The sequence below is a fragment of the Heterocephalus glaber genome, unplaced genomic scaffold (genome assembly GCF_053883595.1).
Source record: "Heterocephalus glaber isolate CG9 unplaced genomic scaffold, H.glaber_assembly_v1.0 deba00001606, whole genome shotgun sequence".
Lineage (NCBI taxonomy): Eukaryota > Metazoa > Chordata > Mammalia > Rodentia > Bathyergidae > Heterocephalus > Heterocephalus glaber.
Window position 1 is genome coordinate 30,125,035 of NW_028258377.1, and position 11,516 is coordinate 30,136,550.

Here is an 11,516-nt window from a genome sequence, read left to right on the forward strand (position 1 = left end):
CTTATCAAAAACTTTTTGAATAGACACACACTGTACAGTTCAATTGTTAGAGAACCTAACTACTGTAGAGATTGTTATAATTTTTTTTTTTTTTGCAAAAATTCAAGCTGTAAAAACTTTTCAACTTTCACGATATTTAATTAAAGTTACTTCCTGTCTGTGATGGCAGCTCCTAGTTGTGTATTCATTTCTCTATTTCAGATGAGCCAAAGTCCAATGTACTCAACAGGTCTGTGTTTGCAATTACTCAGACCAGTGTTGAGACCTGGAAGAAAGGATTTAAGATAGTCCTGGGGCACCCACTTTCCTTCTTTGTAGGTCCCTGGGGATTTGCTCATCTGGGATGCAAATTGAACACACGCAGCGCATTGCTGCCCTCTGCTGGCTGTAGCCGAAAGTACAAGTACCTGTGTTGACCCACAGAAGAGCTAGGAGCCCCAATTCCATCAAACAGCGAGACTCCCCACTGCAGTGATTAAATTGTGAACCCAGGTGCTGGTCATTCCAGAAAGCTATCCCCTATGCTACCAGTCTGAACAAAGCTTTTCACACACAGCTGCTAATTAATCCCACGGAGCCTTCTGGTCAATTAATTATGTGCCCTGGCTCATTGATGAAACGTGTGAACTCAGAACCTTCTATGACTTGTATTTTTTAATCTCCTGTGTTAAGATACTTTTCCTATTGGACAAAAACACATTTATCGAGATTCAAACATTCCACAAACTAAGTAGGCAGTCTTGTGACATTTTTTCATTTTCAGTTCCATCATAAAATTGCACATATTATTTTTTTTCTACTTTTGCAATTATTGGACATAATAAGGCTAATGATGCTTGTAAAATGCCTCAAAACCTCAGCAAATAAGCCCTGGACAGACAGACGCTTGATGGCCAGAGGTAATAGATGTCAGAAGGTCACCACCAACACCATCACTTATGATGCGCATTACTGATAAGATATACTTTGGCTGTGGAAAGTGACCCAATTTGAGGTCATGAAAAGGCTTAATGCATAAGCTAATATGTGGAGAAACTGCCATTCTTTTCTTAAAGAGGGAACCCAGGCTGGTCATCAATATGTTTTTGAAATTCTGCATTACACACAGAAAATAAAAATTGAGCTAAGGGCTCCTGTCCTCTGGATGTTCATAGTCTCAGACAAGACAACCTTGTATTCAAATCATGCTAGACTAGAATGGTTAGACAGGATGAGGCAGAATGCTACAATCCTCCACAGAATAAAACTGTCACGCACACTTCTGACATGCTGGCTTCCTCCTTCCTTAAGTCCTGCCTCTTATCAATGTTCTCATTCATTCATGCATTTATTCATGTAGAGCTTGAGTGCTCACTGTCCCTCAGCACCAGATGAGATACAGATGGATCACCCAAGACACTGTCACTGTTCACACTTTTGGTGCTTCTATTTGACTAAAGCAAACAGATATTAAGCCACACATGCAGATTTAACCAACTAATAATGGCAATGAAGAAAAAGTCTGGAATCTTGGCTAGTACACCATAGTGGTATCTGATTTAATGTGAAGGATTGGGAAAAGCTCCCTGAGAGTGTGTCAACTGAGCTGAGATGGGAAGGATGAGTGGGCCGAAGGTGCCAGGACTCCAAGCCATGGGGTGGGTGAGGCAAATTCAGCTCAAGGACTATGTGAATAGAGTACAGATGCACATGATGGGACTGAGCGGCCTGGAAGTTCAGTTCAGAGCATGCACGGAACACCTCCCCATGCATGGCACTGTCAACCTAGTCCCACTGTCAAATCACGCCAGGGCAGTGGTGATTAAAAAGGGGTGTGCTGGGGGTAAAACAGCCAGAAAGAGGTGAGGATGGCACACTCCATTCAAGGGAGCATCCTCTGCTTTCTCCATATAATTACTGTCACCTTGGAATGTGGACCCAGTGATATTCATCTTCACTTTTTGGGAATTTCAGCTATGTTACTTGTTTGGGGATGTGTTTTTTTTTTTTTCAAACGGCATCTACTCAAAAAAGTGCCTTAAAATACAGTATAAGGCAAACAAAGCCCATGATCCCCTACTTTTAGAAGAGCTGATATTCTGGCCAACAGACAAGTTACTAAAGGCAGCGTTTCTGTAGCCACGATGGTATGTTCTGTCTCTGGAGATAAAGGAATACTGCAAAGAAGATAACCAAGTGGTGCTCTTCAGGACAGATAGGAGTTCTCCAAACATAGAAGGAAGACATGGTCAGTATTCTGGGAGCTGACTCTTTGAGGACAAAAAAACTATTAAAACAAAGAGTTCCAGAGATATGGGAAAGTGGAATCATATACTTGTGGAAAAATCCTCTATCCTTTGCAGCAGTCACATTCAGTGTACAATGTATAGGTCAATTTTTAAAAATCTCTTTTGCCTTGCAGAAACCTCCTCATGAATGAATTCATTTTATGTAAAATTTCAGAGAAGTAAACTTTTTCTAACATACCATGCTCCAAATAATTCACACTGTCAAGAATTTTGGTATTGAAATGATCATCTCCTTTCTTTCTAGCACCATCAATTTCTCACTATTATATTCTGATCAGCCTACAGATATGATCCCACTGGAAAAATAAAAATGATTTGACTTCACTTCGTTTTTCATCTACCCACTGTCCTGGCCCCTTATAGCAAACTCTGAAGAGTTGTCTCTCCTTCTTTTAGATTTTCTCATGATCCCCATCACAATGGATGTTTATTGTCATGATGAATAGTGGGAGTTTTACATGTTGTAAACAAGGCATCTCAATTTATACATGTTATGGGTGTCATTTTGGTAGCTATATGAATGAACTGGAGGGGCAGAGGGGTATTATGGGCAACCAAGAGGCCATTGTGGCAGAGCAAGCAAGAAATGCATAGCTTGGATGAGGAGAGAGAGCAGGAGGAAAACAGGGAGGACTAAAATTCCATGGAAGATGGAACCATCAGGATTTGATGATCGCGATGTGGGGATTGAGGGAGAAGAAAAAGTCAAGATAGCCTTTCCGTGCTGCCCAGGCAGGGGTCCATACAGCATTGTTCTTGATTCCCATCGTAACTTACAGGGAAACTTTCACAATGTCCAGAGCCCTTGATGTCCTGAAAACAAAGGAGGAAGATGTCCTCAAATTCCTTGCCACAGGAACCCACTTAGGTGGCACCAACCTGGATTTCCAGATGGAACAGTACTCTTGAGAAAAAGGGAAATGAGCTTGATGGAAAATAAAACACAAGTTTCCAAAAAAAAAAAAAAAAAGGATAATCCTCATGTTTGTCTTGTTTTTTGGTACTGGGGAAGGAACATGGAACATGGCACACAGGGTCTTACGCACCGCTGGCCAGGGCTTTACCACCGAGCTCAATGTACAATGCTCAGCTCTCTGACAAGAGCAACTGCTGTTTAAGGAAGGTTTGATTTCTCTGGCTTTCTCCCTACTGCAGAGCCAATGATGAAATTTCTACCCATGTTCCCTTTGCTTTTCTTTCTTCTTCCAAATATGATCCTCTTCTCCAGAGGCTTCTATATTTACATTAGGAATGAAATTCAGTTTCCGGAACTGGAAATATTTTGTTATTTTTTTTTTTTTAACTAAAGCATCAAGCAGTTTTATTTCTTTTCTCTGGAGAGTTATGCTACAGTGGGACTGATTTTTTATCTACTTAGCATACATTTTTCCCCCTTGATTGTAGAATTTTCACATTCTATATTAAGAACAAACGTTCTGAGCCCTGAATTAACCACAGGCCTGATAATTGGCCTTCTGCAGGAAATAGCTTGTGCCAGGAGTTATCCTGTAAAGAGAATTCAGTATTTTACAAAGATGGTGATGAAATGTCAATAAAAAGGAAGAAGACCTGTTGAAGGTGACTCATTCGAGAACACAGATGTGGATAGATTGTTCCAGGAAAGCAAGGAGAAATGAGCGAGAACCAGCCAAACATGGCCTTCTTTAAAGCATTTATTTCATTCAACACATTTTACTGAATATCTCCTTTGTAAAGTCAGGCGCTATGCTAAGGGCTGGGAATATGGTCGCATCTTAAAATGACCTGTTTCGTTCTTTCATGACTGCCTTAGGAAGAGAGAGACATGACTCAAACTGTTGCAGAAACATAATGACACATAGATAAACGCTACTGTAACCCTAATATATCTGAGTGAGCATGTGGCTTTAAATCTGCATAGAGGCAAGCCTAGCTCAAAAGCCAAAATCAATTAAAGAACAATCAAATTCCTTATTTATATCCTTCAAAGGGCATTAAAAAGAATCTAAAGTCCACAGGGATACCTATGAAAATAATCTTTCTGCTATTGTCTTCTTTCTCACTGCATGCCTAATTCAGACATTATTTTCCTCAGTCCATCTGACCCAGAGCTCCTTCTCTATTCTGAATTTTCATGGTTTTCTTCCTACTTTCTTCCACCCCAAACCCCTCTCACTGCTTTATTTTCTACTAAGTCTCTTTCAGCAAGAAAATCTTTCCTGTCTAGCAGAGTAGGAAAAAAAGAAGACACTGTGCTGGTCAAATGTGCTTTCCTCTGGCAGGCTGTGGGAAGGAAGAGACTATAAATGTTCTCTTTTTCATAAGCTTTGACCTGTTTTATTTCTGACGGCCAGGAATAGGGAGCCATAAGCATGTCCATCAAGATGGACTGATCTGCTCATGTTTGAGAGAAGACCTGAACAAGGCATGGTGAGCAAGGTAGGCAAAGTTGGGAATGCAGTGGCCTGGAGCTAAATCACTGAGCCACTCCTACCCATGGCAGCTGTACTCTGCATGTCTAGGTATGAGAATTAACACTTGATGTTGCTGTAAGCCACTGCGCCTTCCTGTGATTTGTTTCATGGCACTAACTACAAGACTCAAAAAGAAACCTAGAAGTAGGCATTGTTGGAGGAAAAACCTGAGAATTTTTATTTTAAATCCCAGTAGTGGGTGGTGGGGAAATAGCAATAGGAAGCTTCGGAAAATTATGACTTGTGTTGTGCAGTGGAGAAACAGTTAGTGAAAGTATTACCAGTGTCATCTGGAAAGGCAGACCCATGCCTCTTGAACTTGGAAAGGGGTGATAATATTTTAAATAGAATGTTAAATGTCTGAACTGGCTATAGGTAGCCACATTTGTGCAGTACACTGCAGTACATTTAAAGTGATGCACAAAACACATGAGCTCAAAAAGAGCCGTCCAGTTTACAAACACAATTGAGAGAGTAGAATAACTCAGAGAATCTAGGAGGTGCATTTTGGAAAATGATATTCTTTCTGATCTTTACCCTCCATGCAATGAAATATTCCCCAAAGTAAAATACAGCCCGAGGGCAAAGACGAAAATAAGAATGGGGCCGTTAAGATAGAGCCCAGAGCACATTCCAAGTTAAGGAAGGGGCCATCACAACCTTCCAGGAGACCTCTGAGAGGGTAATGTGGCACCTCATAGACCCTTCCAACTGCACAAAGGGACTCCTACCAAGATCACACAGAAGTTGAGGTGGCCAAATTAAGAATCACAAGTCTAGAGATCAAGACATTTTTGAAAAGAGGTGTGGTGTGGCTCTAGCATATGGAATTTACTGCAGCCTAACACATAAAAAACCCACATAGTTTTTGAAAGAGTTATATTGGAAAATATGCAACCATCTTGACCTAGAAAAGACTGTGGCTGTTGGAGATGTAAAAAAGATGACTGAGTTAAGTAGGAGAAAAGTTGCTCAGTTGTCCAATAAGTTCAACTCTTTCCTTACACCTTCAGAAGTTATAGCAGAGCAAAATAATCCCCAGAGGGAAGATCCATGAGTTGTGGAAAACAATTGTCTAATGATCCATTTTAATGTAGCAGAAGCTGGCTGGAGTACAGTTCCTTGCTTCAGTCCTAACTCCAATCTGCCCATCTTGAATATTTTCATTGTTGATAAGTTTCTTTATATGGGCCAAGTAGTAATTATGGAGTTAATAATAGAAACTTATGGGGTAAAGATAGGTACCACCTAGTAAACTTCGAATGTAAAGAATGAAATAAGAAATTGCCAAGACTTAATGTTCAGTAGCCTTTCATGTTCTACTATACATATTCTCTGTCCACAGAACTCTCTCAAAATGGAACTGATTCTTTATTCACTTAATAAGCATTATGGAAGGTACTTGGAAAATCATGATAAGAAAGGCCAGGAGTGATTTTTTTCTTGTAGGAGGAGAGGCAGACATAAATAAGATGCTCATGTGACCAAATACATTAAACTGTTCTTAGGGTTATGCAGGAGGACAGGAAACCACCTGAGGATTAAGTTTGAGATCTGACCTTGTTTGAGTAATCAAGAATGGCTTCCCCGGAGAAAACTGAGTGTAAACTGAGATTGGAAGGATGAATAAGGTTAAGGAAGAACATGAAAGGGAATATTAGCTGCAAAAGACCTGAAAAGGATCACTGTGGCTGGGGTCAGGGAAAGAGAGATAAAAGATGAGGCGAGACACAGGGGACACCCACACCACTCGGAGCCTCCAGTGAACCAGGATGGACTAGAATGTTATCTACAGACTAGAAGAATCCATCGAAATGGATCCAAGAAATCCATCTTGCAAGATGCTCCTACTCTGGTGGCAAATATCAGGGATCACCTGGAAGACAGTTCTTAAGAGATTCTCCCCCACTAGTGAATGCCTTGCCTGGGACACCAATGAGGAGCTCTGCTGGCCTCATCACACCCAGGGTGCTATGCGTCAACTTGTAATAGTTTGTTCACCTTTGCATTTCCATGAAACCCATTATGTTTTAAACAATACCCATCAGATCTCGTAAGGCTTGATATTTATTTTATTTCAACTATCACTCTTTTTTGTCAAGTGTAGTCTCAGGCACAGCAGGTGAACCTTAATGGTTTAAGGAATAAATAGAAAACTGACAGGCTCACACCCATTAGCTAATGGATTACTGAGCAAAGGGGACTATATTCCACCCCACTGCACTTAGCTCAGGGTTGCTAGGAATTTTAAAGACGATGTGATAACACTCCATCTTCAGGGAGCTCGAACTCAAATATGGCTCCTTTGATAGACAAGTGAATGAATGTGGCTATCATTATGTAATCACACATCTTAGCATTTTATTTATTACCAACTGCACAACACATTCAAGACATGTATTGGAGACATTTGCCCTGCCAGGTTGGTGCATTTGGTGGCTATGACCTGGCCAACAGAAGGACCCTGAAGGGAGAGTCACTCACCTCTCTTGCTTTTACTCACCTCATCCGTATCCTAGTAATTCTTAGGAAAATATGTAAGGAAAAGAAGGATATTTTAAACACATCTTCTGGAAGGAAATGTGCCTGTCATTCTGTTACCTGGAATGCTCCATACTTTTGTAAATTAGCCGCCCCACATGTTGTGCCGAGACCTCCTTTCCACAGTCTTTAATCAGCTGTTTCAGATATATGTGCCTCATTAGCATCTAAGCAAGGCAATCACTTTTTTATCCTGAATCTCATGATTTTATTGGGCTATTAAGAGCTTGATTTGTGGGCAGTGGGAACAGAAAGAGAACTTGTGCCATTGATCACATTTTCCTGGAGGTGGCCAGCAGGAAGAGGAAACTAGCAAGAGAGCCCAGAAATGCGCACAGAAGTGATGCTTCTGAGACTTAGCATGATGACAAGCCAGCTCCCAAATGCTCTGCTTCAGAGCTCTGGCTCATACATCAACGCAAGCAGTAAGCATGGCCCAGCTTAACTTGGCTAAAAGAAGGTGGGGAGGAAGTAATTGGAAACTACCTACTTTCAAAGAGTGTTATCAAGATGTTAAACCCCAACATAGGGTTTTAGGCAAAGGAATGAAAAATCATAGTAAGAGAACCTATAATATGAACCTTTTCCTACCAGGTACACAATGACAAAAATCAGTAGCTAATGATGCACTTTTTGATCTTTTCTCTGACCCCAAACCAAAGGATCACAGACCCTGATGAGCAGAAAATATAACCTTGGAGATCATCCTTCTATGTCCCTACTTACAAGCCCAGAAGACAGACTCAGGTAGGAAAAGGGACTTGTCTCCCACAACAAGCAAGAGCAAAGTGAAACAGGAGTTTGATGTTTCCAGTTCACTTTTCTGGATTAGTAAAAATAGCTATTTGTAAAGGGGCATTTTGAAATTGAAGATTTGAATAAAAAGGCAAATGCCCTCTTTTTATTCCAGGGCTTTCACACAATAGCCCACATACTGTATCATTTTTGAAACTGATTTAATGATACACTCAGTAACACATGGCCAGATTTCACTGGAAACATCAGGAGAAATTATCAACAGATAGTCAAATCCAGGATCCTTCTCAGCACCCACTCTCATCTACATATATGTATAATGTGCTATTCTGTGAGCAGTCTTAAACTTTAAAAGTATATTATAGATTATAGAACAATTAACTTAGAATTTATTTACTGTTCCTCTTGTGCTTGTCCAGTGAGATTACCAGAAGTACACCTCTCTCTGCTTCCCTGTAATTTTGGCTATAAATTACCACCTCAGTCCATATCACGTCATTTTCTGAGTAGTTATTCTATGCATGCTTTTTCATAAGAGGAAATATTTTCAAGTGGCAGTGCATGGAAATATAAGATGAATACTAAAGCCAGTAAAGGAAGCATTAATATTTACCATGTGTTAGGAGTTTTGCACACATTAGTTCATCTACACTTTTTAACAATGCCACAACAGCTCACACCTGAGGACCAGGAAGTTCAGCGCAGTTCCTTAATTTGCATGAGGCCACCGGGCTGTTGGGTAAGTCCAGAGCTGTGTCAGACTCCCAGGTTCATGTTTTTAATCACAGTGGTAATTCACAGACTACAACCGGCCACGTAAGGGATCTAAAAGACTATTAAAAGGAGCTGCTTAGTAAGAAAATACTAATCTCTGGCCTTAGCTTTGTACCCTGTTCTCACTGGCTTTTGATAGGAATGTTATTTCAAGAGTCACTGATCAAAAGACTGGTTAAATAAGTGGGGATATTGTAACTAATACCAAGCGGGGAGTGGTGCAACAATGGCAATATGTCCTTTGTCTTCCAGATTTCCTCTTCCGACAGCCATTCTGCTGCAGTGGTCCAAGTGACCTATTCTGTGAATGGCTGTAAGAGGATGCCAAGTTAAGAAAGAGGGACTTCTTTCAGGTCTTGGTGCTCCAACAACCCTCAGAGAAAATAAAGAGGCTTCCAGGTATTGATGAGAAGTTGGGGAAGGGAGCCAAGAGTGAGCAAGGAGGTCTAGGAAGAACTGGGCTTTCCAGGAAATCAGGAAGAGGAGAGGTGGAAGGGAAGCAGTGAGGCAGAGATGCCCAGATCTCAGATAAAGATGGTCCGTGTTCCCTGGGGCAGAGCCTCCTGTGCCCCAAGGCCTGCGGAGAGAGAGCCAGGGCAGAGAGCAGGTCAAGGTGTATGGAGAGCCTCTCCAGGGCTTCCGCACTGCAGCGAGGAATCTGGCCACAGCGTAGCACCCCTGGCCACAGATGGCACAGAACCGGATAGGTTAAAGGCCAGGGCAGACGGCATGAGATGGAAAGGAGGAAAGGCTCAGCAACAACCGGCATCACTCCCACCCAGGACCAGCCAGGGTGCAGCCATCTGCCTAGGTCAGACTTCCCAAGGTCTGGGAACCCCAGTGGTTGTCCAGAGCTAAAATACACCCACGGGGGAAAGGGACTGGGAAAGCCCCAAACTGACAGAGATTAAGTTTTGGCTAAGCCCATGGAATCAGTTTCGAACCCACAGCTACACACTGAGAAAGAGAAAGTCCCGTTCCTGGAACCTCCCAGTGGACTTAGGGTTGTAGCTATCTTGTCCATTTCCTAAGACCTCGGCTGGTTCCCACACGCAGGCTAAAGAGCACTCTGACCTGTAAGAGCCTCTGCTGGCGAACGAAAAACAGCTTCACCTCACATCCTCGGAGTTTTGCAGGGGGACAGGTTCCTATAGATACACACTAGAAAGTGCCATCTGCAGACACACGGCCAGCTCCCACGCGCCGTCGGACTGCAGCCGGCCACGCAGGGGCTCCATCAGCGTGCGGGTCCACAGCTGTGCCTTCCTTAAGCGTCTCCTCTCCATCCAATTTAAACTGAGTTTCAAGTTGATTTTGGAGAAAATGTATACAGTTTACTGGTTTAAAGCCTTTCCTCCATCCCAGAGGACAAGCAGGCAAGAGGAGGGGAGTGGGGAACTGCTAGCTTTACAGAGAGCAAAGAAAAGTAAGGCGTCCCAGGAGACAGGAGGAATGAGACCGGAGACTCACGGAGGGCAGATGACAATTGTCAGATGAGTTTCATCACTCGGCTGGCTCTGCTTCTATCCGCTCCCAACTTCTCTGAAAAATTGTCCTTTGGGGCCCAAACTTTCCCTGTTTAGTCTCAGCCCAAAGGTGAGTTGGTAGGAAGTTTGAGTGAAATTGTTTCAGGCATCTTGGAGTTATGCATGCAGGCAAGAAATGACACTGTTTCTGCTTTCAAAATAAATAGGAGAGTTTTTGGTCACGGAGAGCTCAGGAATGAGAACTAAGAAATGGCTGAACTTTCAAACTCCAGGAGTACTGCATCCTTGGTTAAAAAACAAAACAAAACAAAACAAAAAACAAATCTCAGAGACTTGGGAGAAAACAGCCTGGATAAAAAAGACTCAGGAGTTTGTGGGTGGTAAAAGAGGTAAGGCAGAGTCTGTTAACAAGGTGCATGCTTTTCAGTTTAATTACTTAATTACCAAGGGATGGAAACCACAGGATATTTCTTAGACTTTTGCTCTGTTCAACTACCAAAGAAAACAAAATTCCCTTTACCAGGCCCCGGGTTCTTTATAATTTTCCACATTACCCCACAGCATAATTGTATGATTCCAATAGACAAAGCTTTGTGCTCTTCCTTCCCTTTACTTTCCTTTGGGAGCAGAGTGGGTATTTTAAACAGCACCTTTAAACACAAACTAATAACAACCTCAGCATCCAGACAAATAGCAACTGCAAAAGAAAATGCACAAAAGAATTTGCACATAGTGTGCAGAGGTTGAACAGTTAGGCCCAAGGCACATTTTCTGGTCAAAATTCTACTGCTGGCACTTCTTGCCACATTTACAATCTTTTTTTCCCATTACCGGGAATTGAACTCAGGCCCTTTCACTTGCCTGGCAATTGCAGCACCACTGAGCTACATCCCCAGCCCCTGGCATATTTTAACCAGTAAGTATATCACAGGTCCAAGGAGGCAACATGTGGAGCAGGTTGTAATGAATTTCTTTTCTGGTCTCAATGTATGGGTATGGATTTAGCAAATATTAAATCCAGAAAATGGGCTGTTTGCTACCTATTTCCCGCTCCATCCCCATGCGGTATTACCACTGATTTAAAACATCCCTCATCCTTGTGTGTGTCTCCCTGCAGATGAGCTATAAAATGGCAGAGAGGCAAGTGGATGGGTGTACATGAGAAGTATGCTTTAAACAACCCAAAATATTACTTGCCTGGCTCTGGCATGTGCAGA